A 23,632-nucleotide genomic window follows, 5' to 3' on the forward strand; every position below is an offset into this window, starting at 1 on the left:
CTGGTTGCTCATCCCCGATCCTCTCTCTCCATAGGAACCGCAGCAGGGGCTTGTCCTCTGGGGAGAGGCTGTGCAATACTGGGGGGTCGCTGCTGGCCCGCTGCCGGAGATCAAAGCCGTCTTTGATCAGGGAGGCGCGGAGCAGTGCACGACGTCGCCAGTCAATTTTCTTTATGTGTCCCGCTGTGATTCGCTTGTTAATCTCAGCGCGGTACACAGTCTCTTGAGCGGGGTCTCTGGCTAGGCGCCGCTCTGTGTTCAATAGATACCGCTCCGTCGCTTCTTTTGGGGCGTGGAAGATGGGCATACCCTCTCGCCTCAGGAGTGGAGTTGCGTATCTCATCACTCCGTTGACTTTGACTCTCTTTGTCCCTTGCTCGAGGAGGGCTATAGCGTAAATGTCTTCCTTGGAACGAATGTCTTTCTTTTCGTTCTTAAAGGGCATTGTCTCTAGTGTCCATAGCCTCTCGACATGCTGTAGGAGGGTGGTGTCTTCTTCTGTCACTCTGGAGTGGAGGCAGCTAGTGGCTGCTGTTCGGTTAAGAGACTTAGCGAGGGGGCCTTGTAATGTCCATCCTAGGCGGGTCTCGACTGCTGCAGGACAGCCTCTGGGCCCTGTGTGGACCCGGTCTATCGGGACTATGAGGTCTGCATGGTCGGAGCCTATCAGCAGGGTCGGGGTGGCACCGTCTATGAGCGGTATAGGTAGTTGACGCAGGTGCACATATTTATCCATCAGCTTGGCGATGGGGTAGGTGTACTGCGACAGGCCTATTTCTTGGCTGGTGAAAGCATTAGTAATCCTATACGTCTCTCTGGCTGCCTGCTTGCTGCGATAGTGAAGGAGACATTCTCGCCCTTTATCGTCTTTAGATCTCTTCTTATTGTCCGAATCGTCATCTGGTTTTCGCTCCCCCGCAGCCCCAGCTGGGCCGCAGCGGATGCGAGGAGAAGGGTCTTCTCTGACCCGTCGTCAAGGACGGCGTAAGTGTCCATGACCTTGTCTTGGTAACTCAGTGTTACACGGACCACCTTTAAGAGCACCCGGGCGCCCCCGCTGCTGGCGGGGTCAATGTACATAACACTTGCCTTTGTGCTGCTTGAGGGTGCAGGCTTTCTTCTGTTACTGTCGTGTAGGACATCTAGGTGGGCTCCGTCACACCGACTACACCTCTTCTTTAAGCGGCAGTCGGCTGCCATGTGACTGCGCGCACATCGGTAACAGCGTCGGTTGGACTTTATCCATTGACCCACCTTGTCGGCGGTCATCTTCTTGAACGTGTCACATTGTGACAACCAGTGTTCCTTTTCGCAGTACGGGCACACCATCTTCCACTTCTCTTTCATCGAGGGGGTACTGTGGTTCTTGCTGCTCGGTACTGATTCTGATTGGTGCATGACGGTCACCAATCTTCGGCCATCGTTTGCTCTCCTAGGTCCCTCTCTGGAGCTTGGGGTGCTCCGCATGAACGTATCCAACCGTAGGCTGTTGACTTCTCTCGCCAGGAAGTCGGCTAGGTCTAGGAGGGATGGCTCGGGACCGTTAGGATCACGGTGGTCTCTTTGCCGCCTGAAGCGCTCTTGTCGGGCGGGCGGAAGCTTCTCTAAAATCCTCTCGACATTAGAGTTTGCGTACAGTTTGTGCATACCCTTTTCTCTTTGCGCCCCCAGCATCCCTACCAGGGATTGTACCTTGATAGACAGGTCATCTAGTGAGCGATTGTCTGTGGCTGGGGGTAGGCGGTCAATATGCCTTATCTCTTGTATTACGTAGTCCCATATGCGTCCATATCTTTGGTCGAGTGCTGCTAGAGCCGCTGTGTATGGGGTAGTAGAGGTGGCATAGGCCAGCGCTATATTGTGCGCTCGGGGCACCTTGAGGTGCTTCAGTAGGATAGCATACTTGTACGGTTCGTCAGCTACATCGGACATCATTGTCTCTAAGCACATTCGTAGCTCCGTGTACTGTGCTCTGTTCTCGTGGGTGAAGTCCGGAAACGTCGGTGTGCCAATGTATGATGCCATGGATGGCTGGCACATCGGTGAGCGTTGGAAGAGAGGCCTCCTAGGCGAGTCTCCTCTTACGCCTCTTGGTGGGCTGGTACCTGCTGGGTACCATGGCCCGCGTATCCAGGTGCTATTCCTCGGGGCTGGTCGTGCGTCAAGCTCACCCGTGAATTGAGTCGGGGGTCTGTAGCGCAGAGCCGCGGGGTTAGAGCCTGGGCTGTACTGGACCTCCTGGTCCTGTGGAGTTCTGTGCTGCTGTCGGGCTTGACTCTCCTCCTCTCCCTCTTCTTCTTGCTCTGGCAGGTCCTCTAGATCCTGTAGTCGTCTATTTAGCCTCTCCGCGGTGTAGACCGTTTCTTCCTTGTAGCTGGTCCTCGCGTGGACCGGTCGGGGAAGGAGTTCGGAGGGGGGTATAGGCTCTCTCTGGTGGTCGGGCTCAGGGTCGCTTGATCGGGTAGGGGAGGGTGCCCTTGACCCGTGTCTTGACGAGGCCCTGGAACCCCGTGCGGAGGGAGGGGGTGTTGCCCTGGCGATCAGCTGCTCCATTATCTGCGCTTGTAATCGGTCGCGCTCGGCTTCGCGCTTGGTGAGAGCGAGGTCGCGCTCCGCTTCTCTTTGGGCACCGGCAGCGGCACGCTGGGCTTCGGCGGCGGCGCGCTCTGCTTCTCTTTGGGCACCGGCAGCGGCGCGCTGGGCTTCGGCGGCGGCGCGCTCTGCCTCGGCCCGGTCTCTTACCATATTCTCTTCCGCCTGAAGGCGTCTAATCTCTAGACGTATACGATCTTCGTCGCTCCGTTGCTGCGCTTGAAGGCGTTCTCTTTCCATGGAAGAATGTTCGCGCTCACTAAGCGTCTGTGCTTGGAGTCGATCGCGCTCTGTTGAGGCTGCTAGGCTGGCGAGGAATGCCTGTGCCAGCATCTTGTCCGCCTCGCTGGGGGAAGACGCTGGTTGAGGTGATCCGCTCCTGGCAGTACTCGTTGGAGATCTGTTCTCCTGTGGCGAGTCCTGGAGATCCATCTCCGGGGTGCTCTCCTCTTCTTGTAGCGGGTAGAGTTCCATCTCTGGAGAACTGTCTTTATCCTGGAGCTCTCCGGGGACTACTTCTTCGGTCTTGGCGGGGGGTAAAGTCGTGTCAGGTCCCTCCTGGTCCCTACCGTGAGCTTGGTCAGTTACGTTAGAACCCACTAGGGCCTCTATTGGCGGGGTAGCCTGGGCGATAGGGTCGGACATAATTTTACTATCTACTTTTTCCGCGTTTACCGTCTGTAGAAAGCTAGGTAGTATATTGGCAACGTAATCCTCTAAGTACTGAGGTGTCTGCCGTCTACGCTGCGGGCGATCTACTTTAGGAGAACCGTTTTGTGGAGTGTTCATCATAGGCCATGTCAATATTAATACCACTATATTAATATTACACTAGTTACCCTCCGGCTCGAAGGACCAATTGTAACTGAGGGGTACAATTCCCTGACTGTATTGATAAGTATGGTATCATTAAACCACTACCGCTTTATGTACTTTAATTACTGGCCATACAGTACACGATATATGAATATGATGAACACTTCCCACAATGAAATCGGTTCCAAACAAAGGTATAATCAAGTATTTAATGGAGCAAAAGGTACATAGGATACTTTACATTATTCTTTGAATGCACTTGTAAGGCAAAGGAATGTGCGTAGGCAAATCAACAACGAATGTCCATTCTCTGGTTACGCAGGAGGTAATTATACAACCTGAATCTTAGGGAATTATATCTATGGTACACTAGTAATATAGCGGGAGATACTGGAAGGGGTTCCCCCTGGTTGTAAGCCAGCAGGGGTAGAAGATCTGTCGGTAGTAGAACGTCTGGTCAACGATGACTAAGGAGACTCCAGGTACAGGAGCCGGTGCAATAGCCTCTTGATCCACAGACGAATACAGCTGTTCTCCGTAGACTGTAGCTCCACAGTGAAGAAAGCTAGTCGGCCTCAGGCTCTCTGAGGCGCCGACTCGACTTGACTCCTCGCGGGGTAAATCCAACACGTGCAGGCGTCGGCGATTATCCGCTCCATAAATCACAGGACCAAAGCAAATATATTCCAGCCGCAAAGGGCTATGCAGTCGTCGGGTAGATTAATCCAGTGTACATGTCCATACGGTTCTCGTCTAGGTCTCCTCGGGTGAAAGCGCCATGTGGTCAGCCCAGCCTGGATAAGAACTCTAGCTAATACGAGGAAGCGTTGGGGATGCTGGTCACTGTAGAACTTTAACCGCACGATACACTATACACAAATAGACTATTAATGACTTAATAGAAATATGTCGCACTCGACGGTATAGCGCCAAACTCTGACAATTCAGTTATTAATTCGCACGCGGTCTCAATGCTCTATTCTGGGGCCAAACAGGCCATACTTCACTGCACGTTGTATCGTGGGTGAGGCTTCAACTTATTGGGTAACATACTAAGGCTAAGAAGGCTAAGGGGCTTCTATATTCACCTGCGCCGTATTTATACGCATGGTGAACAAACTAGTGCCAATCTCACTTCTGTCGCGTATCCCTGGGCAAGGCCGGGCATGTCCAGACACGTCTTGACGGTGACTTTGAACCTGACTCCGGGGGGCCGGTCCCTGGCGCCGGTGGACCGCTGTCCAATAGGAGAATGAACTATTATGGTCTGGGCTAAAGGGATATTCCGTGTATATGTACAAGGAATATACAGGGGATATAAAACGATATACAAATACTATGCAATATATATCAATAAATAAATATATATATTCGGTTTAATCTGATCCTTTGTAACAAAAGACTTTCTCTGGTCTGCATTCCCTTAACAATTGTGTGTATTGAGCTGTACTGTACTGTACCCATTCTGCAATCTGTTAATAACATTTTCAATCAACCCCCTCAAGACCCAACACACACACAGAGATACAGATACAGTGCTGAGATTATAAACTTGTTGTTATTACACACACACACACACACACATGGACCCTGCATCCATACACTCTGTAGAAATTGACTTTTATTTTATCTTCTTAAAATTGTTTATTTTTTATTGTGATGTTACCTGCTAAGATAAGATGATCCTTTATTAATCCCCTAGGGGGAAATTCTGGTGTCAAAGCAGCATGGGTGGAGACAGGGGTCCTGAGGAGAGAGAACTATCATGGCAGCACTTAATTATGTTAATGCTATGCAGGAGATGGGCGTTGCTGGAGGGGGTTTGTTGACGCCCCAGCTCACTTTGTCTGAAGTGTGAAAAGTGGCCTTCCTTTGAGAGGGCTTTCACCCCCTTAAGTATTCTAGGACACAACCAGGTTTACAAGTTATAATTGAGCACATCGTGTTAAAAAAATTCTCAGATTTCAACATATGACACATCATTTGAAAGCTTAGATTCTGTACTTTAGCAATCTGGAATAATCTGAAAAATGAAAATGTAGAGATCTGGTACAAAGCGCTGTGAGGTGACACATATACTCTGAACTATTTTTTGCCCAACCACTCCTCTCTGACCGCAGCCAGTGATTTCAACGTGACGCCGTGTTTGTTTACATTCTCATTCATTCAAAAGATCCGAACCGATTGAAGTTTATGGATACCATGACTTGAAATCCTCTTACCTTGACGATTAAAAGCCTCCCCAATTTAGAAAACAGTAATCCAATGGCTGGTATATTGTTATACCGGACGCTCTGAGCTAACCGGAGCTAACGCAGAACAGGAGGATGGTAAAGCATATATAATGACTTCCTTTCTGGGGTTGTCAAAATAAAAGTGCGACGTTTATAGCAGCGGAAAACGTTTATTTTGTACATTATCTAACGTTAACACGAACTTAAACTAACTTTAGGTTAGTTGTAACGTTAGTTTAGGTTCGTGTTAACGTTAGATAATGTACAAAATAAACGTTTTCCGCTGCTATAAACGTTGCACTTTTATTTTGAGATAATGGGCTAATAGCTAATAACGTTAAATCCAATGGCATTTCGGTTATAGATACGCTCCAGTTAAAACTCAAACTGCATATGATCGGTACGATCCTCACGCATGTATGCATGAAAGGGGGGGGACATCGTTTCTGATTATTGATTACCAATAACCGCGTTAGCCTCATAGGCTAGGGCAGTGTTTCTCAAAGTGAAATTATGACTAAAGTGCTATCTGTTGCAGATGCACTGTTCTCCATGAAAATACCATATTTGGATAAGTTTGACCATTTCTCAAAATCTGAAAATCATTATTTAATAAAACACAGAAAAGGATCACCAAGTTACTCTGGATACAATAAGATACAGACAACATTGAGACAAAGCTTCCTGACACATCTCCATCCAAACTCTTGGAAGAACTCATTGAAATCTCATCTGATACCACCTGGAGAGCTAGTTTCAGAGTGTGGTGCTGAGTACCAAGTAGCAAAACAGAGCGACAGCTGATGAGCTCTTCAAAATTATTGACAGTTACCTGACAGAACATGGACTGAAATGGGAGAACTGTGTGGGCTTTTGCTCTGACGGTGCACAGGCCATGGCAGGGAAAAGGAGGGGGCTACAGGCACTCATCAAGGGGGTCTCGCCAAACGTGCAATGGACGCACTGTAAATTCACAGAGAGGCGCTAGCGTCAAGACAGCTTAGCCCTGAGCTGAATGAGGTTTTGACAGAAGTTATAAACGTGGTAAATTTCATCAAAACCCGACCCCTGAAAGTGCGCCTGTTCTCTGCGCTGTGTGAGGAGATGGGAGCTGACCATTCTGCAGTGCTGTTTCACAGCGAGGCAAGGTGGCTCTCGCGAGGGAAGGTGTTGTCGCAAGTCTTTGAACTACGAGAGGAGAGCATGCAAGAAGCTGCAAGCAAGTTCAATGATGAACAATTTCTGATGAAACTGGCCTATCTCAGCAATGTCTTTGGAAAGCTGAATGAATTAAACCTTCAGCTTCAAGGTATGTTGATATTTTTTGTCTTCTAGTATCTGTCATGTCTACTCTAAACTAGAGTTTAAAATTTTTTTATTTTAATTTTCTTTAATTTAATATGAATTGATTACAAAAGGACCCCAATTGAAACAAGCCATTGGCTTTCTTGGGTTTTTTAATCCTATTTAGTTGACCTTGTACTTACTGTCATGTGATTTTTTTCTGCAAACATCTAAATAAAGTATTCTATTCAATTCAATTCAAGGCAAAGATAAATACCTACCTGACCTGGCAAACAAGAGTGTTTCTCAAGTCACCACAGTGATCCCCTGTCTAAGGCAGCACATCTCTTCCCTGAGATTTTTTTTTAAATACTTCCCTAACAACAGTGCTCAGTATGACTGGGTGGTGGATCCATTCAATGCAGCAGGTTGGTATTTTATATTATTGACTGACTAATTATGACATTTGTGCTGTAGGCTACATACATTTTATTTATGTTGTACATTATATAATAATAATAATAATAATAATAATAATAATAATAATAATAATAATAATAATAATAATAATAATAATAATAATAATAATAATAATAATAATAATAATATGCTACTATCTAGCTGGAATGGATTGTTGTAAAACTGAAATGTGTTGTGTTTAATTTGCAATTAATTACAAATAAAGTATCTCTCTATCTATAGCACCTGCTGATTTCAGCTCTGCTGAAGAGGAGCAACTCATCGAAATGACCTCTGAGTCCACCCTGAGGCTGAGGTTTACAGCTCAGACACTGAGTGAATTCTGGCTTGGTGTGGAGAGGGAGCATCCACTCATAGGGCAGAGGGCTGTGGGCATCCTTCTTCCCTTCGCCACATCCTATCTCTGTGAGATTGGATTTTCAGCTGTTGCTTCACTGAAGGCAAAGCACAGGTCTAAACTCAACATTGAGCATGACTTGAGAGTGGCAGTATCAAGCCTGCAACCTCGTTTTGAAAAGATGTGCAGTGTAAAACAGGCTCATTGCAGCCACATAATTTACTTACATTTTCTCTTTTTTTGCACAAATTGCAAAGTTCTTTCACAAGTTCTTTCACAAGTTTTTCACAAAGTTTTCCATCTATTTTTTTTAAAGCAGTGTCCTTGAATTGTATTGCAATGTTACAAGATGTCTCTATTTTTGAAAAAGCAGTCTTGAGTGTCCATTGAATTGTATTGCAATGTTACAAGATGTCTACTTTTGAAAAAGCAGTCTTGAGTGTCCATTGAATTGTATTGCAATATTACAAGATGTCTCTATTTTTGAAAAAGCAGTCTTGAGTGTCCATTGAATTGTATTGCAATGTCTCTATTTAAAAAAAAAAAAGCAGTCTTGAGTGTCCATTCATGCAATGTTACAAGATGTCTATATTTTTGAAAAAGCACAGTATTTGAGTGTATTGGACAGTATTGTTATGTTGTTGCACAATTGCACACAGTTGTAAAGTGGTTGCACAATTTGAAAGGTCACGACATTGGTGTTATTTCAATAAATTTAAACATGGCCCATTTCATGACTATTTTGTTGGGGCAAGGGGGGGGGGGCCCAAAATATTTTGGTCCACCAAAGGGGGGCCTGAGAGAAAAAGTTTGAGAAGCACTGGGCTAGGGTGACCATATTTTGATTTCCAAAAAAGAGGACATGCTGGCCCCAGCCTCGATACTTAATGATACTTTGTTCAATCGAAGCAGGCATGGCCACCTTCATTTCACTATGTCTTGTGTATGTACTGTACTGTATGTGATGAATAAAGCTCTTGAATCTTGAATCTCTACTCAACTCTCTACTCGATTGACGCCAGATTAAAAATTTCAATTGTACAAGGTCCTAAACGTCTGCTGGTGACCGGAGGGGGGGGGGGGGGGGGGGGGTCGTTTATAATGCAATGACCGACGTTAAATGATTCGTGTAGTATGGGTGATATATAGATCAGATCAGTTTGTATGGATAATAATAATCAAAAACGCTGAAACTCATGCTGATGAGTGTGGAGCAAAAAGATCGCTATTATGGGATGTTGATCTATGCTATCCATTTCCAGGTTGTATAATACTATATACGTCCAAATAATGTTGTTTATTGAGTTATGGCAACGGATCGATATCCAGTGTGTCAAGATGGAGTCGGGAGACACACCGGCGTCACAATTATCAACATCCGGTTGCAACTAGCCGATCGGCCACCAGGTGGCGGTATTGAAGCGTTGGAGAGTTGAGCGGAGATCTACAGCACCAGTCAAGGATCCGTGGGTGAAATATGATTGCCATGAGATTTTTGAAATATTGATCTCAAAGACGCTGTAAAACGTCATTGGCAGATTACGCATGGCGAGGAATGACGTTGGCGAGAAAAGGGTTAACATGCACCCAGAAAAGCGGCAATATTTTTTTTACTTGAACTTGAGGACTGCATTATTTTTTTGCAAAGCTTATCTTTATACGTTATGCTTAGTTGAAGGCCCACCTGACAAGAATTCTCTTTTTTTTTATTAGCGATCTGAAATCATATTTCATCAACCAAGTCTATCTACCATTGGAAAATCAGTCACTCCAGGCGCTCAGATGTGAAAAAAGCACCCCCTATCGTCTCCCAGATGGTAATTCACCCTTTTGGATGGGATTCAATGAAAATGAATGAGAAAAAAAAACCTGCACTCCACATTTTACTTCTCACTCATGCAACCGCCGTCGACCAGTTTCACTCTGGAGTTTCAGAGCAGCGGGGATTATGTGTTTTTACACTATACTCGGTGGATCAATAAAAAGATTGATTTTTTTCGAATGGCGATCAGGAATTGGAATAATCCATTTGGATACCATCTGATCTCAGGTAAGGAATCTATGTTACCAGGCTTAGGATAATCAGACTTGTTTTCACAGAGATATAAGCTTTTATGTGATTATGTGATATTGCTGTTTGGCTGTGCAAGCGGTCAGTAACTAGGAGAATCGATTTTCAACTTGCAGCACGAGCGTGCATGCGCACACATATACTATCGATAATCTAGCGTTTATTTGAAAATGATTCATAAATAGGCCGAACAATGACAACGTTCTAGAATATTCCAGTAAAAGGCGATTATCATGGAATGTGTTATTTTTTCCGTGAAAACAAGTGATTTTCAAAATGCTAGAAAACGGAAATGAAGCGATAAAAAAACAATCTGCTACGACAATGTTGACTTTGTCTGAGTCTTTGATAAGCGACGGGCAGATTAGACACATAGCCATAATTTAAAACATAGATTAGGCGATATTAACGTTAACATTGAAGTGGCCCTGGGCATTCAAGGAGGTAAAAAGGAATTAACCTTGGGCAATCAAAGTGTTAACAATTGTGTGTATTGAGCCGTACTGTATTGTACCCATTCTGCAATCTGTTAATAAAGTTTTCAATCAATCAATCAAGGGGGTAGGAATACATACGTTTACACTTCATCCTACTCCTGCTTGTTTGTTTTTTAATCTGTTTATTACTTGTTTTTCATTATTATTTATTTTCAATTTATGTTCGAAATAAATAAACGCATTCATTCAAGATATTGTGTGAGCAAAAGTATAGTTAATTTACTCATACAGTATGTGTACATCCTCTGGCCTCGCGCGGAACTCACAGCTGTGCCCGCACAGTGCAATACTCCAATTCAGCCATTGGGTGGGTGGCGCTGCTGAGCGGCCCTCACAGCGCGGCCGTCAGAGCGCGGCCCTGAGAGCGCTGCTGGCTCTGTGGCTCTGCAGCTGCATGCTTCTCCGGGAGTCCGCCGGGGTGATAATCTGGCGCGCCGCGTAAAAAGTCGCACGCCTGACATATCGGCATGTAACTCGAGAACCAAGGCACGGATTTTGGCGATTCAGATGGCATTCGAACGGCAACGAATGGCGCTTTAATTCTGTAATTTATATGTTCGGCAAAAAATGCAGTCCGAGCCTTCAGATGCTCGCAAAGGGCCGTGAAACTGAAACTGAAAAACAATGAAACCCAGACATTTCCATGAATTTATAAACCCCCCCTGGACAGGGGGCGTGAAAAGAGGACATGTCCGGGCAAAAGAGGACGTTTGGTCACCCTATCATAGGCCGAACGCCTGGATGGCTATCAAAACAAGGCCCGATCGGGATGTACTTTACATGAAAAATATCTTACCGTGGTCCGGTGGGATCGCCCTGAGCATTTCCCCTTTATCGATCGCCATCTGGTAGATCGATATGTCCATTGGCTGATGATAAATCCCCTTATTGCATGGTGAAATCTGCGATGCAAAACGTAATCCAAGCTACAGGCTGCAGATCCAGAATCGAGCTAACATAAAACTCCATTGGAAGTAAAAAAAAAAAAAAAAAAAGAGTCCACCGTTCGGCCACAGGGAACACTGCATTATCGCGATAGCGCCCCTAAGAGGATCTGGCCGGTATTGCACCTTCTCAAATTCATAGAGTAGGGTAGATCTGCAGTGCCGCTCGGCGACCTTGAATAGGTTATTAAAATGGAATAAAAGCAATAACAACTTGCCACCGATTTATCCGTGCCTCTGTTCACAAGGCATAAAAAAAATATTGTTTGTTTCCATGGATGCATGTACTCTGCCAGCATGTTTAATATCCATAATACTAAAGGTTTGACTAAGATTTCTATGAAACTGTATTCTAAAAAAAAAAAAATCGGAAACAAACAATATCTTTTGTTATGCCCAACCGTTGGAATCGAAACACGGATATATACGTCCTTGGGCGCCATTGTGTTAACATAGCCTATCATTTTCTACAAATGATTTCCTATCTAGAAACACTGATTAACAATATATTTCCAGGGGGTGCATGATAGTATCCGCTTTCCTACTCAACTAATTTGTAAAAATGTGATTATTTTGTATTGACGGCACAGATTTTTGCATAGGCAAATTACATAGAAACATGTGATCACTCTAGGGATAGTTTTATTGTGATCTTTGACCCTCAAAATATGGGTCTACACTGAAAAAATGGGAAAGAGCAGGTCTTTGAATTTACACGAATGCAGTTAGTGCATTCAACTAATTAATTTATAATCCTTTTGTGATCATGTTTTAATCAAGTAAAACTTCCGTTGTTTATGGAGAATGTTGAATTTACTGGTTTCTCTCGCGTTGATTGAAAACTGACAACTCAGTTAAATTGAGTAGAGTCACCAACCGGAAATAGTATACCGGAAATAGTATTCGACCGCCAGAAAGTCTGATGGACTCTGAGAGAAGAACTGAAAATTCGTCTTTTGAGAAAGAACTCCCGAATTGAAAGTAAGTTCATCAAATTGATTTATGTTGGTGTTCAAGTGGGCACTGGGCGACATTTCCTCTATTAGTCTGTCTATCAGACAAGCGTTGGGTTAGCCACTGGCTAGCTACACAGCATAAAATGTTTGGACAGCTCGCGTTAGCTATAGACAAGCTAGCTAACGTTAGCTACCTCTAAGGTATGATTATAGCTGGGTAGCTAGCTAACGTTAGCTATAGACAAGCTAGCTAACGTTAGTTAGTGCCTCTATATGCTTATAGCTGGGTAGCTAGCTAACGTTAGCTATAGACAAGCTAGCTAACGTTAGTTAGTGCTCTAAGCTAGCTAACGTTAGCTATGGTTAATTAGGGCCCAGTCACACATGTGCGAAAAATAGAATGGGAGGCGCATTTCTTCCCGCAATAATTTTGTGAATGTGTGACTGCCTGGGGTCCTAACGTTACTTGCTCACTGTGTTATATTGTCTAACGTACAGCTTGTGTTAGCTAGAATAGACAAGCTAGCTAACGTTAGCTATAGACAAGCTAGCTAACGTTAGTTAGTCCTCTAAGCCTAAGGTATGCTTATAGCTGGGTAGCTAGCTAACATTAGCTATAGACAAGCTAGCTAACGTTAGTTAGTCCCTCTAAGCCTAAGGTATGCTTATAGCTGGGTAGCTAGCTAACGTTAGCTATAGACAAGCTAGCTAACGTTAGCTATAGACAAGCTAGCTAACGTTAGTTAGTGCTCTAAGCTAGCTAACGTTAGCTATGGTTAATTAGGGGCCCGGTCACAATAATTTTGTGAATGTGTGACTGGGCCCTAACGTTACTTAGCTGTGTTATATTGTCTAACTACTAGCTAGCTAAATGAAGTCCCATTGATGAATAGAAATAAGCTCAACACTGCAGTGATCAGTGAAATTATTGTGTGTTTCAGGTTCATGGTGTCTACGGTCAAATTGTCTCCTTGTATTTAAAGTTATATCCATTATTTATGAATTGATAGCACTAGTACATTTCCATAATGTTTTGAATTGTTAGTGCAGTAGACCTTTTTATTATAATTAGGCCTAGAGATCAGAGCTTTAATAATGTAACTAATGATGGTCTTGATTTATGTTACAGGTGCTGGGAATGTAACAGAAATTATCAAGTAGGTCCCAAGCTTTTGCATCACTATTAAGGCATTCTTTAACAGCATCATAACACATTAAAACACATTTAGCTGGTTAGTGTTTGTCCTTGTATTTAAAGATATATCCATTATTTATGAATTGATAGCACTAGTACATTAAAGATATATCCATTATTTATGAATTGATAGCACTAGCACATTTCCATAATGTTTTGAATTGTTAGTGCAGTAGACCTTTTTATTATAATTAGGCCTAGAGATCAGAGCTTTAATAATGTAACTAATGATGGTCTTGATTTATGTTACAGGTGCTGAGAATGTAACAGAAATTATCAAGTAGGTCCCAAGCTTTTGCATCACTATTAAGGCATTCTTTAACAGCATCATAACACATTTAGCTGGTTAGTGTTTGTCCTTGTATTTAAAGATATATCCATTATTTATGAATTGATAGCACTAGCACATTTCCATAATGTTTTGAATTGTTAGTGCAGTAGACCTTTTTATTATAATTAGGCCTAGAGATCAGAGCTTTAATAATGTAACTAATGATGGTCTTGATTTATGTTACAGGTGCTGGGAATGTAACAGAAATTATCAAGTAGGTCCCAAGCTTTTGCATCACTATTAAGGCATTCTTTAACAGCATCATAACACATTAAAACACATTTAGCTGGTTAGTGTTTGTCCTTGTATTTAAAGATATATCCATTATTTATGAATTGATAGCACTAGTACATTTCCATAATGTTTTGAATTGTTAGTGCAGTAGACCTTTTTATTATAATTAGGCCTAGAGATCAGAGCTTTAATAATGTAACTAATGATGGTCTTGATTTATGTTACAGGTGCTGGGAACGTAACAGAAATTATCAAGTAAGTCCCAAGCTTTTGCATCACTATTAAGGCATTCTTTAACAGCATCATAACACATTAAAACACATTTAGCTGGTTAGTGTTTGTCCTTGTATTTAAATATATATCCATTATTTATGAATTGATAGCACTAGTACATTAACATGTTTTGAATTGTTAGTGCAGTAGACATTTTTATTATAATTAGGCCTAGAGATCAGAGCTTTAATAATGTAACTAATGATGGTCTTGATTTATGTTACAGGTGCTGGGAACGTAACAGAAATTATCAAGTAAGTCCCAAGTTTTTGCATCACTATTAAGGCATTCTTTAACAGCATCATAACACATTAAAACACATTTAGCTGGTTAGTGTTTGTCCTTGTATTTAAAGATATATCCATTATTTATGAATTGATAGTACATTTCCATAATGTTTTGAATTGTTAGTGCAGTAGACCTTTTTATTATAATTAGGCCTAGTGATCAGAGCTTTAATAATGTAACTAATGATGGTCTTGATTTATGTTACAGGGTTAGGTGCTGGGAATGTGGAGATGTAAGGGGTGCACAGAAACTGTATCAAGTAGGTTCAAGCTTTTGCATCACTACAGGTTAAGGCATCCACGATTTGGAAGTAGTTATCCCTTTCCATGTACGTACCTGCACTGCCCATGTACATTTAAGACGGGGAATGCCCTTATTGTCCACCACAATAAAACCCATTCCACTGGGGTCACTCGGAAAGAGAAGGCAATATTCAGTTGCAGCCTTTGTGCTTGCAGGGATTTAGCATCAGAGAAGGATTATTTTTGTCATATAAATGCACATCTCAAAAGAAGTGAGACGGTTGATTGTATGTTTTTAGGCTGTGACTTTAAAACAAACATTTCTGGCACATTTAAGTCACACAAAAACAGAAAACACTGCAATCACACATTGGTTGATTTTAAACCTGGAGTGATTGTAACTACGATAGCATCTCTGAATGAATTGGAGGCAAATAGTCAGGAGTGTGTAGAGCAGTCAGATACTGCCATTCCTTCAAGTAGTCATTCTCATACTGAGGACTTGCAGGAGGTCATAGAGCAAGGATTTGCAGCTGCTTTGCTGAAGTTGGAGCATTTGGTCCATGTACCAAGCACTGCTCTTGATGTGTTTTTAGGGGAACTCCATCATTTGATTTCTTCTGCACCTGTTCCATTATCTTGTGACATTGTGAGTGACATCTTTCATCAGAAAAACCTCACTGTTGATGAATGTACAATTAGAGAAACTGTTAATGCAATTTATTCTGGTAATCCTGTGCAAAGGTCCATACAAAAAGGTGGCCCCCTAAGTACAGCACATCTGCGTAAGCAGTATTACAAGGAGAACGTCAGTGTTGTAGAGCCAGTGGAATACATTCTAGATCGTAAAAACAAGCGCAGTTTCCAATATGTCCCATTATTGAAGTCCCTGCAGCAACTGTTGGGTCGAAGGGATATCATTGATAACGTTGTTGAGTGCCATCAAAGACAGGAAGGCACATATCAGTACAAGTCCTCAAGAGATGGTTCCCTATTTAAGGGTAATAGTTTCCTTGCTGGAGAAAAGCCAACTATCATCCTAAATTTGTATGTGGATGACTTTGAAACCTGTAACCCCCTTGGCACCTCGCAAAAGAAGCATAAGCTTTGTGGTGTTTATTGGGTGTTGGCTAACTTGCCTCCGGGTTCTCATTCCTCGTTAACATCGATCTACTTGTCAGTTTTGTGCAAAACCGATGATGTTAAAATCTATGGTTATGCAAAAATCTTTGAACCGCTTCTACAAGATCTGAAAACTTTGGAGGAGCTGGGTGTTTATGTCCCACTGTTGGGTGAGTCAGTTAAAGGTACAATATTCAGTGTAGTGGCTGACAACCTAGGAGCACACAGTGTCGCTGGATTTTTGGAGAGTTTTTCAGGGGAATACTACTGCAGATTTTGCACAGGAAAGAGCAGTGATATTCAGCAACATTCCGTTGCATCTGGTGCTTTCAGTCTGAGAACCAAGGAGCTCCATCAGGCCCATGTCAAACAAGCCCAAGATACAGGGAAATTGTGTTGTGGAGTGAAAAGGGAATGCATCTTCACAAATAATGTCTCTCATTTTCACGTCATCTTTGGCTATCCACCTGATCTTGCCCATGACCTTTTGGAGGGTATAATCCCTGCAGAGCTAGCTCATTGCTTAAGAGTGCTTATATCCAGAAAGCTTTTCACATTGGCTGATCTGAACAGCGCCATTCTGAAGTTTCCCTACAAATGGGCCGACAGGACAAACAAACCTCATGTAGTGTCACAAAGTTTCTCCAGCAGAAAAACAGTGGGAGGAAACGCTCATGAAAATTGGAGTTTGCTCCGGTTCTTACCTTTTTTGGTTGGTTCACTTGTACCTGAAGATGAGCCTGCATGGCTTGTTCTTATGGATCTGAAGGACATCACTGAGCTTGTAGTTGCCCCTGTACATAGTGATGACTCGCTGGCTTTTTTAGAAAGTAAAATCCTAGAGCACAGGCAGAGATACCAGGAGTTGTTCCCTGCCATCAGGCTGCTACCAAAACACCATTATCTGGAGCACTACCCCCAGATGTTTAGGCTGTTTGGTCCACTTGTCGGACAGTGGACAATGCGATTTGAGGCTAAGCATAGCTTTTTTAAACAGGTTATCAGACACACAAGCTGTTTCAAGAATGTGCCCCTCTCTTTAGCCTCAAAGCATCAGATGATGATCGCTTACCATCTGAGCTCTCCATGTCTGAGCAAGCCTAAGCTAGAGGTCTCAGCTGTATCCACTCTACCAGTAGACTTACTCAAAGAGGAAATAGCACAAGTCATCAGGCAAAGGTTCCCTGACACGACTGAGGTTCAACTTGCACAGTGTGTGACAACCAATGGCATAACCTATAGGAAGGGAATGATAGTGGCCCACAGAGCAGAAGGGGGATTGCCTGAATTTAGTGAAATTGATCAAATCTGCATTTTACAAGAGAGTGTATTCTACATTGTCCAAGAGCTTTGTGGTTGGTACAGAGAGCATTATAGAGCCTTTGAACTCAGCCCAGCACCCACAAGAACATTCACTTTTGTGGCACTCTGTGAACGCCTGGATACTTATCCACTGGTTGACTACAAGATTGGATCAGCCCGCATGGTGACATTGAAAAGGCATATTGAAATAAAAGGTCTGTCTGTCTGTCACCGTCACTGTCTGTCACCGTCACTGTCTGTCTGTCACTCACTCTCTGTCACTGTCACTCACTCTCTGTCACGGTCTATCTCTGTCTGTTTGTCACTCACTCACTGTCTGTTACTGTCATGGTCTGTCACTGTTTGTCTGTCATAAAAGGTGTGCTATCAGGGGGGAATGGGGGTTATTGGGGAAAAGGTAGTCTCACGTTAGTGGAGAGAGGTCTGGTTTCCATTCACAAACTTACTGTACTCAATACTTGAAAAGTAGGCTTTTACCACTTAATTTGAAATCTGAAATGTATGGATGTCTGATGTCTAATAACTTTTTTTGTGTCTCTACAGAGTAAAAGACTTTGAAGATGGCGACTCCTGTGATCCTTAAGATCATCTTGACTGATGGCAGCTCTCAGAGATTGACTCTCTCCCATGGATTCCCTGCATCCGTTGATGGCAGTGTGATGAAACAGTGTGGACTTCAGGGCAGCTTCAGACTTCAATTTAAGGACTCCTTGTTTGGAAATGATTTCCTTAACCTTACCTCCATTTCAGAACTAGAAGACAAAGGTACTCTTAAAGTTGTTGATATGTCAAGGCCCATTATTCTCTATCCAGTCCTAAACCCCCAAGCTCTCAATCCTTTCTCTGGAAATACTTCTCTGCTCTCGTCGGATGGATCTATGGATACAGATATACTGTCATCGAGTGGGTCTACAACGTCCTCTTCGCCTACTTCTTCTCAAGTGCCTGAATCTGTGGATCCAGATGTACTGCCATCAATTGAGTTTAGGAGCTCACGGTCCTCTTGGCCTGCTGTTTTCCACGTGCCTAAGTTCCCCTATGATGCTGAAATAAAACTTCAGCAGGCAAATTTTGCTTATAGTCAAAATAGCACTGTACTTACCCCTGATCCCAAGTTGAAGTCAGCCATCCTTGATGGTTTAGTGCAGGGAATTGTTCTGTATAAAGTCTATGTCAGTGATACGGAGATGGAACAAACAGCCCAGAGTCTTATCAAGGCACATCCATGTTTAACTGAGAAGGGGTCCAGCACTGGATATGGCGCATGGAAGATGAGTTTAAAATATAAATTGGGTAACTACCGCAGAGAGCTGAGACATCTGGGCTGCCCAGAGGTGACGGTGAACTCTTTAAGAAACAAACCAACAGGAAAGCGTGCAGCCTTCGGTGTCAAAAAGGCCAAGAGAGCAGAGGTTAACTTCTGCCCACCATACCCATCAGCAGAAACGGAGGAAAGTCTGGAGGCCATGCAGAAAGATCTACTCTTGGATGTGAAGAAGAGGAACAACAGAGATGTTGTGAAACTGAAGATGGAGAAGACTTTCGCACATAGAAGACTTGAAGTAGTCCGTGATGCACCAATGGTGGAGCCTTTCATGGCAAGGTGGCCAGCTCTCTTTGAAGTCAGTGAGGTATGTATGGCTTATCTCATCTTGGATTTGCTGTTGATAATGTTACAAGGGAAGTGTTGGGTCCATTGTCAAACTGCTAATATGATTTTATATTTCGTTGTGCTATATCTCCCCCTTCCTGATCGGCTGTATATATAACTACCCTCTAACCATTTTATTCCGATTCCTGTGCTTTTTACCTGTCTTCAGATCAATGCTGAATTCAAGAGAATCACCACCATGCCACTTCAGTCCAAGTTCCTGTCTCAGCTTGATCTCCACTCTGACAACCTGACGAAGCTGTTCCAAAAGAGGGGAGGACAGCTAGGGGAAAAGCTCAAAAGGCAAATGGCACAAATGGCTGACGTAAGTGCTAACTGGTCCCACTGTCATGAAAAACCTACAAAGTTTTGAATTATGGCTGTTTTGGGGGAATTAAGATTTTTTGTATTGGAGGAAAGGCTATGGAAATGAATTTTTTAGTTACCACAAATGATTGGTAAAGAGGGCAATCAAATTGTACAGGAGGCCATGAGTGCTTTATTTTTCATCTTTTTCCTTTCACTATTTGCATCTTTTTGTCTCAGTTTGAACCTTTCCTCTAAAATGAGGTATAGTACCGCTTTCAAACCTCTAGTGCCGCGTTAATTTTTCAATACTGGTATACCGTGCAACACTACACACAGCAAGGCTTGTGCCATCGTAGGAATCCTACTGTTATATTCTCTGAGAAATATGTAGTCATATAACAGTTTAAACCAGTAGTTGACTTTAAAATAAAGCACAATGGCTGAATTAAGACACTAATCAAGAAATGTTCCTTTCAGTGTGATGACGTGGATGCTGGACGTGAGTGTATCCTGAAGGGACTGTGTATCTACATGGGTGAAGATCCAGAAAGCCTTGTGCGAGAATATGTGGTATGTAGGCCTACATGAATCGGTGCTTATTTCTTTTCTCATTTGGCCTTGTAGTCCATGCAGAGTAAGGTCTGACCCATGACTAATTGTAACAGAAAGTATCTTCACTTTTATGTTTATATTGATGCCACTGTCTGTTTGTCAGGGCTGAGACATATTTAGCCACAGACTTACCCCCCCCCCCCCCCCGACATACCACAAAGCGCTTCGGGCAGTCCTTTGTGCCGGTGGCAATCAGGCTCCACAACCAGGCAGGGCCAGGACGGGCTAACTGCTGTGGACTGGAGGAGCTGGGTTGTGGACTGTAACCAATTAATTTAATTTAATTATTTAACATCATGATTGGACTTGTTTATTTTTCTTTTCACCACTTATAGCTCTATTTTAGCTCTTTTTATCCCTATGTATTTGTCCATCTTGTTTTTAACACATACTAATAAGTGTATGTTATGTATTTACTGTTTTTACTGTTTTTAAATTGCTGTTATGCTGTAATGGACATCTGAATCTCCCCTCAGGGATAAATAAAGGTTTTCAATCAATCAATATAAGGTGTTTGCCTTTGTTTAACCTTTGTCTGTTTTCTACAGGGCATGGATGAAGACGTCATCAACAAGGCCATTGAAGACACCACTGTGGGGATTTATGTTCTTAAAGATCATGCTTCAAGTGACGAACCAGAGAACATAGGAATTATCCTCGAAGGCACCAAGATATTGGAAGGTCTGGATAATGGCGCATTAGCTGTTGCAATGCTGTTCGGACTGATGTATGCCTTAAACCTCAGCTACCCTTCGCAGCTCCGCTACACCTTTGAGGTAATCCAAAAGATTTTCATGGAACTGGATGGAGGTAAACTTTCAAACAAGGCACTCGCTCTAAAAAACAGGCTCTTTCAGTGAAAGCACGTTGAAAATGTTAATTAGCTAAAAACGTGTTGACTGACGGCGAGAAACAAACAGAGACAGACAGACAGTGATAGACATTGGGCCCACTTATTCTATGCGCCGCCGAGGCATCTTAAAGTAAAACTCCAACATCTTCCCTGGAGTTGGACAAGAAGATACATACCTTTTTCGTCTCTCTGCATGCATTGGGCTTAGAGAACGCCTGGACCATTAGCCTAGCTTAGCTTCATCACTGGAAGTGGGGCAGACATAGCCTAGTTCACTACAGTCAGGAAATATACTCCAAATACAACTCCCAAATGTTCCTGTAAACATGTTGTGACCTGTGTATTTACCACGTTTCCCAGTCACACGAGTCTCCCAGTCACACAAGTCTCCAAGTCACTTGTGTGACTGGGAGACTTGTGTGACTTGGAGACTTGTGTGACTTGTGTGACTTGGAGACTTGTGTGACTTGTGTGACTTGGAGACTCGTGTGACTCGTGTGACTGGGAGACTTGTGTGACTTGAAGACTTGTGTGACTGGGAGACTCGTGTGACTTGTGTGACTTGGAGACTCGTGTGACTGGGAGACTTGTGTGACTTGGAGACTTGTGTGAATAGGAGACTCATGTGACTTGTGTGACTTGGAGACTCGTGTGACTGGGAGACTTGTGTGACTTGGAGACTTGTGTGAATAGGAGACTTGTGTGACTTGTGTGACTTGGAGACTTGTGTGACTTGTGTGACTTGGAGACTTGTGTAACTGGGAGACTCGTGTGACTTGTGTGACTTGGAGGCTTGTGTGACTGGGAGACTTGTGTGACTTGGAGACTTGTGTGACTTGGAGACTCATGTGACTTGTGCGACTTGGAGACTTGTGTGACTGGGAGACTCATGTGACTTGTGTGACTTGGAGACTTGTGTGACTGGGAGATTTGTGTGACTGGGAGACTTGTGTGACTTGGAGACTTGTGTGACTTGTGTGACTTGGAGACTTGTGTGACTTGGAGACTCATGTGACTTGTGCGACTTGTGTGACTTGGGTGACTTGGAGACTCGTGTGACTTGTGCGACTTGGAGACTTGTGTGACTGGGAGACTCGTGTGACTTGTGTGACTTGGAGACTTGTGTGACTGGGAGACTTGTGTGACTGGGAGACTTGTGTGACTGGGAGACTTGTGTGACTGGGAGACGTGGTAAATACACAGGTCACAACATGTTTACAGGAACGTTTGGGAGTTGTATTTTGATTGTATTTGGAGTATATTTCCTGACTGTAGTGAACTAGGCTAGATGTCTGCCCCACTTCCAGTGATGAAGCTAAGCTAGGCTAACGGTCCAGGCGTTCCCTAAGCCCAATGCATGCAGAGAGACGAAAAAGGTATATATCTTCTTGTCTAACTCGAGGGAAGATGTTAAATAAGCTAATTTCCCAAAATGTTTGAGTTTTCCTTTAAGATCACCTGCTATCAAAATGTCTCAATCAAACCTGCACCACCTCGCCGTCTGTTGTTATTACATAATTTATTTCATTGCTTTTTATAAACATACGCACTTAAAGTTTTTCTATTTTTCAGCAAATCTCTTCATTACACCAATACTGTTGTGCTGTCAGAACAGTATTATGTTTGTAGGTGAAGTATTTACCTATGCTGTCGATGCAGGGTTTACTTGTTGTTCAAGTAAGTTCAAGTTACTTGTTGTATTTTGTATTTCTCTTCATCCATTACTTAATCTTACACCAGATGTGTATCAACAGTAGTTGTTTTTCCTTATTTTCATTTGTTTGTGGTAACAGTTCACAGTATTTTGTATTTGCCTTTTAAATCCCGTTTATGCTGTTAAAGAATGCCTTAATCTGTAGTGATGCAAAAGCTTGGACCTACTTGATAGTTTCTGTTACATTCCCAGCACCTAACCCTGTAACATAAATAGAATAGAATAGAAATACTTTAATCATCCCGAGGGAAATTTGGCACTACAAATTGTTCACAGTAAACATTTTGGTAGACAAAACAAATCACAAATAAGAACAAAAAATTGCCTAAGAATAAAGAATAAAATAAAATACGGTCCGGGATTCACATTTCCTATGTAATGTATGTACATGCTAATATAAATACAGTAAAAAATTGAGATCTACATTAAGTTTATAAGTGTAATATTGACAATGTTGTTTTAAAAGTAAAAGTCCAGGAAGATGGTAACCGTCACTCTGTGCTCAGTGATGCAGTGAGGCACAGTGATGCATATATAGTCTGATCACTGTGCATCACTGAGCACATGAGTGACAAATCAAGTCCATTAGTTACATTATTAAAGCTCTGATCTATAATTATAATAGAAATATCTACTGCACTAACCAATTCAAAACATTATGGAAATGTACTAGTGCTATCAATTCATAATTAATGGATATATCTTTAAATACAAGGACAAACACTAACCAGCAAAATGTGTTTTAATGTGTTGTGATGCCTTAATCGTAGTGATGCAAAAGCTTGGACCTACTTGATAGTTTCTGTTACATTCCCAGCAGTATTTATATGCTGTCGATGCAGGGTTTACTTGTTGTATTTTGTATTTCAACTTTGATAGTCAACTGTCCCGAACAGTTTTAGAAACATTGACTATCTATTATTATATATTGACTATATATAGCCACTGCTGTTGTTCACCTACCTCATGGTCAATAAAATGTTAAACATTTTTGGTACATAACTCTGACTCTTAAGCTTGGACCTACTTGATAGTTTCTGTTACATTCCCAGCAGTATTTATATGCTGTTGATGCAGGGTTTACTTGTTGTATTTTGTATTTCAACTTTGATAGTCAACTGTCCCGAACAGTTTTAGAAACATTGACTATCTATTATTATATATTGACTATAGCCACTGCTGTTGTTCACCTACCTCATGGTCAATAAAATGTTAAACATTTTTGGTACATAACTCTGACTCTTTGCCTTTTTTGTCAATGCGAAAACATGTAA

The sequence above is a fragment of the Notolepis coatsorum genome, assembly GCF_963971535.1.
Source record: "Notolepis coatsorum genome assembly, chromosome: 5".
Classification (NCBI taxonomy): Eukaryota; Metazoa; Chordata; class Actinopteri; order Aulopiformes; family Paralepididae; genus Notolepis; species Notolepis coatsorum.